The sequence below is a fragment of the Schistocerca piceifrons genome, chromosome 1, assembly GCF_021461385.2.
Source record: "Schistocerca piceifrons isolate TAMUIC-IGC-003096 chromosome 1, iqSchPice1.1, whole genome shotgun sequence".
Lineage (NCBI taxonomy): Eukaryota > Metazoa > Arthropoda > Insecta > Orthoptera > Acrididae > Schistocerca > Schistocerca piceifrons.
The window spans coordinates 407,537,319-407,543,701 of NC_060138.1; the positions used below are offsets into that span (position 1 = coordinate 407,537,319).

General features: G+C 41.1%; 1 non-coding gene across 1 annotated transcript; it reads left to right on the forward strand.

Moving 5' to 3' along the window:
* Positions 1 to 3,556: 3,556 nt before the first annotated feature.
* On the forward strand, positions 3,557 to 3,631 carry Trnap-cgg. Its single transcript has one exon. It is a non-coding gene; the product is annotated as a tRNA-Pro (tRNA).
* The last annotated feature ends 2,752 nt before the right edge of the window (positions 3,632 to 6,383 follow it).

The following is a 6,383-nucleotide window of genomic DNA, read 5'->3' on the forward strand; positions in this document are numbered from 1 at the left end:
ATGTGAAAGATCCTGGTTCTAATGTATGACTATCTTAACAGTAACATTTTTCTTTGTACGTCGTACATTCTACCTACCTCCTCAGACTCTCAATTAATCATTTCAAATCCCCTTGCAAGAAGGAACAAATTCGATTGTCTTACGCAGTCAAAAGCGAGATCAGAAAATGGAATCAATTTTCCCTCTGGAGAGGTAGAAGATGGAGACACTAACCTTCCCTCACTTAAACGGAATGACGCTGCACCAGGTAAAAAGCTAGCAACAGTTACGTGCGACGACTCACGCACTTGCCTGACACTGAGAAAATGCATACGTCTATCTTTTTGGATTCATTTTGAAGCTAGTGCTCGTCGGCACGTTGTCGTTGCTTCTAATACTGTCTCAAAGGTTAAGCACAATATTTCCAGTGGCGACCGCAATCTGCCACAGTGAGAGAGCTGCTTACCTGACCATGACAATGCACTTCTTTCCAGCTTTCTGTGTTAGTGATTAAATTAGCTGCCAAAAATATAACAACTTATCAGCTCTCGAAGATATCGCACCAGTGAGAAAGATCCAATCCAAACTGATGAACCGTTACGTCATGCAATTCGGAGCAGCGCTGATAGTTCTTGCGATCTTTCTAGGTAAGTAATAGCCACAGAACAAAGTTAGTGACATAACTTATACTGACTAGTTTTTATTTTTACATTTGTTAATTATAATTTAATTTTTACTTGAGTCCAGCATTCGCATAACAAATAAAGGGACTGCTAGATCCAGCCACAAGAATGTTAACTAGAGTGTCACAAACATTTATTTCGACAAAATAAGTATTTAACCCACGGATATAAAAACTTTACAAATCATTATTACAAAATACTTCAAGAATTTCCTTCACTGTCAATGAAATGTGGCCATTAACAGTCAAGAGAGTCTGGGGGCCGTTACCAGGGTTTTAATCCTGGTTACTAAGAGACAAGTGGAGCAGGTAGACAGACTTTGATAGGAGTGTTGCACTGCAGATCATTCACTGGGTGATAATGTTACCTAGTAACGAATAATGATAGCAACGAAATATATAAAGGATCTCTTTAATTCTAAATATAGGTAACTATGTACCGCAAAGCACTTAAGATTTCTTGACTTTTCTTCTCTTCTCCTCTCAGAACCTCTTCATTCTTTCGCTTCTTTTTTCTTGGGTCCTCCTTTGTTTGCCTTCTTATCCAGTCCGTTTAGTTGGATCATTCTACCAGATATTTAAATTTCTTTTTCCTCTTGATGCTCCCATGATTTACTTCCATGCATCTCTCACTTCGGTGCCTGTGCTCCACATATTCTTTCATTTCGTAGGATGTTTAATATTTCTGTGATTTCATGAAAACTGTTAAGCATCTCTAGAGCGTCTTCAAGGGTGTTGGCTAACAGACCAAGCTCGTCCGCAAAGGTTCTGTCTTCCCCTCCCCAAGGCGCATTCCTCTTATTCCTTCCAAATTCCGAGCCTCTTCCCAGGTTTTCACCATTTTCTCCTGTACGACGTTGAAGAGGATCCAGCACCTTTTCTGATGCCTGTCTTAATTTCAGGCGGGTCAGAAATTTCTCCGAAGAACTTTACTTTCGAGATGGTATCTCTCCTAGTTTTTATTTAGTGATTTCTCTCGTTTTTTTTTTTGGTCAATTCCAAACTCTTCCAGGTTATTAAATAACGTTTGTCTGTCTTTAGAGGCGTATGCTTTCTATAATAGACAAAGATCACCAAAGTGTTCTAGCTCCTTAGAGATCTTGTTCGCAGAATGCTTTTTACATTAAATACCTGTTCGGCGCATCATCTTGCTTTCCTGGAGCAAGCTTGGCATTTTCCAGTGTGATCAGCCTGTTCTGCACCTCTGCTCAACAGAGCTCTAGAAAGTATCTAATAATTTGTTTAGATTAATCCTTAGTAGTACTTCGCCTTAGCACAGCTTACGGCAATAATAATTTACTTGACATAAAATCGAAGTTTGCGCTCATTATTATCAGTAGCATTTCACTCAGCACTACGACTGTGAACACGGATGCACAGACTACGGCTATGGTAGAATGAAAAAGGGAGGAATGTCGTTCCTTTCAGTTGTTTCCGCCTAATGTCAGGAAACTCGGCGTTTCTATTTTTTCCATTTTGGAGTTGTTTCCATTTATGTCATGCATTACTCCCGTTACTGTGGTTTGCCGGTTCTACGTGCTGACTCAAGAACCGTGACAGATTTGTCATTGGAAGCAGATACGGTCAACGGGGACCTTGTGAATGGACGCCTTTTCCTGGCTGTCACGCAGTCAGTAACCTGTCAGCTCGCTTGTGACTTTCTACAAGTCCTTCTCATTTTCGGATTGTTTTCATGCTACTGAATGACTATCTGTTTTGTTTACATTATGCAGAACTGGATTCGACAGAAGAAACTACGTGGGGCGACCAGGGCGGCGTATTAAGCCGAAGAATAATTTACAGGAAGAAATGCGATGGACAACCGCTAGCACTTTGCAAGTACGTCAAGCTTAATGGAGATTGCCAACGGCCTAAGTATACATCCTTCTCCTGCTCATAGATTCAGTCAATAGGAATTTGCGATACTATTTATTCGCTTTCACCAGTGACGTAACAGTATTTAGTGCTGAAAACTTCCTGGTGCGTATTTTGAATTGTGTTTCTAAACAGTAAAGATCGATTATTATGAACAATGAATTATGGACTAAAGATCGATTTCATATTTTCGCTGATTTCGAAAAAAATTCTTATCTGTATGTCGTACACTCTATTTGATTTATTAATATAAGTTTATTTTACGATACGATCTCCAATTATATTAGAACAATTTTTTTTAGATTATACTCAGTATAGTGTTCGCCACCATGTAGAGCTTTTTACATATTAGATGCGTTCCCTCTCCGGTAAGTATAGTTAAATTTCTTTTTGCAGTAACCTTTTAAATTTACTTCTTATACACGCATATGTTCGTAAATGTACGTCATTCAGTTAATTTTACGATACTAGTTTCGATTATTTTGCGACAAATTTTTTTCGAACCTTGTACTCTTGAAACTTCCTGGCAGATTAAAACTGTGTGCCCGACCGCGACTCGAACTCGGGACCTTTGCCTTTCGCGGGCAAGTGCTCTACCAACTGAGCTACGGAAGCACGACTCACGGCCGGTACTCACAGCTTTACTTCTGCCAGTACCTCGTCTCCTACCTTCCAAACTTTACAGAAGCTCTCCTGCGAACCTTGCAGAACTAGCACTCCTGAAAGAAAGGATATTGCGGAGACATGGCTTAGCCACAGCCTGGGGGATGTTTCCAGAATGAGATTTTCACTCTGCAGCGGAGTGTGCGCTGATATGAAACTTCCTGGCAGATTAAAACTGCAGAGTGAAAATCTCATTCTGGAAACATCCCCCAGGCTGTGGCTAAGCCATGTCTCCGCAATATCCTTTCTTTCAGGAGTGCTAGTTCTGTAAGGTTCGCAGGAGAGCTTCTGTAAAGTTTGGAAGGTAGGAGACGAGGTACTGGCAGAAGTAAAGCTGTGAGTACCGGGCGTGAGTCGTGCTTCGGTAGCTCAGTTGGTAGAGCACTTGCCCGCGGAAGGCAAAGGTCCCGAGTTCGAGTCTCGGTCGGGCACACAGTTTTAATCTGCCAGGAAGTTTCATATCAGCGCACACTCCGCTACAGAGTGAAAATCTCATTCTTGTACTCTTATTTGTGCTGTTCACTGCAGGTATATATCTTTATCCACGATATTTAGTGGTCTCCCCTCTTATTACTTTGTGACTGAGTGTTGCAGTTGTTTTATCTTCTCCGAGGTACAAAATTTGGGTAATGAAATTTGCCTGTTTCATTTGTGGTTTAAATCATGCCATAGTCGCCAAGTTGATTACATAGCCTTGATCCTGGCATAACTTGACATGTAGTATCGGAATATCCACTTTATTCCCTATTTTGCGCCAATAATTACTGATCACTAATTTGTAATCGAGAAAGTGCAGCCGAGGATTATCAGGCACTACGACACTCGCCAATGGGCTATATACCTTGTTACGTATGCGAAGGTACACGAACCGTGATTCTTTCCTGACTGTTCTCCGCCCCTGTTTCACTCAATGGAAACGTCACATCCTCTTCTACTTCTGCCGCCACTGCTGACAATTTTTACTCAGAATTCAAGCAGAGACACACAAATCTTTAGTCAAGTAAGCTACCCACATATATGAGAGGCCAATAGTCTGTCTCAGAATGGAGCACTCGCCGAAGTCACAGCACTGCGTGTTTGTGGAGGACCACCCTTCTCGCATATGAATCTCGGTTTATATAGCAAAATGACAATACCTACATCTAAGTCTACATAGATTCTCCGCAATCCAGCATACGGCGCCTGGCGAAGGGTACTCCGTGCCATTAGTAATCATTTCATTTCCTGTTCCATTCGCAAAAGGAGCGAGGGAAACAACGGTCTACTTGCCTCCATATGAGCCTTAATTTCTTGTATTTTATCTTCGTGGTCCTTATGCACAATGTGTGTTGTCGATAGTAGAATCGTTCCGCAGTCAGCTTCAAATACCGATTCTCTAAATTCTCTCAATAGTGTTCCTCGAAAGCACTGTCGCCTTCCCTCTAGGGATTCCCATTTGAGTTCCCGAAGCCTGTCCGTGTATCTTGCGTGTTGGTCGGACCTACCAGCAACAAATCTAGCAGCCAGCCTCTGAACTGCTTCGGTGTCTTCGTTTAATCCGACCTGGTACTGAACCAAACAATCGAGCAGTACTCAAGAATAGGTTACACTAGCATCCTATATGCAAAAAAGAAAAAAAAAATGTGTGTGAAATATTGTGGGACTTAACTGCTAAGGTCATCAGTCCCTAAGCTTACACACTACTTAACCTAAATTATCCTAAGGATAACACACACAGCCATGCCCGAGGGAGGACTCGAACCTCCGCCGGCACCAGCCGCACTGTCCATGACCGCAGCGCCTAGACCGCTCGGCTAATCCCGCGCGGCGTCCTATATGCAATCTCCTTTACATATGAACTACACTTCCTCGTATTCTTCCAATGAACCGAAGTCGACCATTCGCCTTCCGTACCACAGTCCACACATGCCCGTTCCATTTCACATCGCTCTTCAACGTTTAGCCCACATATTTAAACGTCGTGACTGCGTCAAGCAGGACATTACTAATGTTGTATCGGAACAGAACAGGTTTGTTTTTCCTATTCATCCGCATTAACTTAAATTTTTCTACATTTAGAGCTAGCTGCCATTCGCCACACCCACTTGAAATTTTGTCTAAGTCATCCTGTAACCTCCTACCGTCATTCAACTTTCGAAGTTGAGTACACCGCAGCAGCATCAGCAAACAACAGCAGCCGAGTTTTAACCTGGTGAAAAGTTGGAACCTGTTGTTGGCCATAAAAAATCAATGCCTTTCAAACGTTCCTGTCTCCTCTATATCTCTTTTTTGTTACGCAACCTTCCCTTTTACAATAACCTATGAAACCTTCCCTTAGGATTTCTACCTCTTGCTTAATAATAACAAATGAAATCTTCCCTTTGAAATTTATTCTCTTTCTCAATCTTCACACACAAATTTAATTGCTGCTTATTAAAAGTGATTTTCTGATTATTTCGAAGAAACATAGAATTTGTCGTCGTCGTGGCCCTCGGTCGTTATCTGCAATAACCCAAAACTGTTCCTTACCTTTTTTTACTGTTACTGGATCGCCATCCGACTGCTACATCGAACTGCGACATGAATATACTTACTCTGTTTTACTATACTCTATTAGCTGCTCGTGAGCTGTCATAATAAGTGGCTGTATTTATTACCAAAGCTGACGTTATTCTTTAATAGCAAAGCTGACGTTATTCTTTAATTAATTTGACTGAAGTTACGTAATTCATAGTTAAACTTTTTCTTGACAACAATAAAATTTTCCGAAGTTTTACGTTGATGGTTTCTGAGATGGATTATAATCAGTAATGCAATATTACTGACAAAAATTAATTATATTCTGAATGAAATGATTTTACAAACGTTCAAATGGGACTTACTTTTTACAATAATCTTACAACTAGCAATGCGCAAATATAACTTCAGTAGTCTTGAGTTTCTCAGAAAATTAATTCAATAATATTAGTTCCTCTTATGATAATAGTTAGCTGATATCTCTGTACATCCGTTTATAATCTCTTGTAAATCATAGCTGGTGGGTGGCAGGCACACCGCTCCTCTCAACCTCTCGCTTCAGACCTTCTACGGACTCGCTTCACATCTCGCTTACTACTGACTTCCTACGAACGCTAAAGTGCGGTCTCTCCTGCCAACAACGCTTTCTGGTGCAGACAATCCCTGCTACCATTACAAAATTTATCAA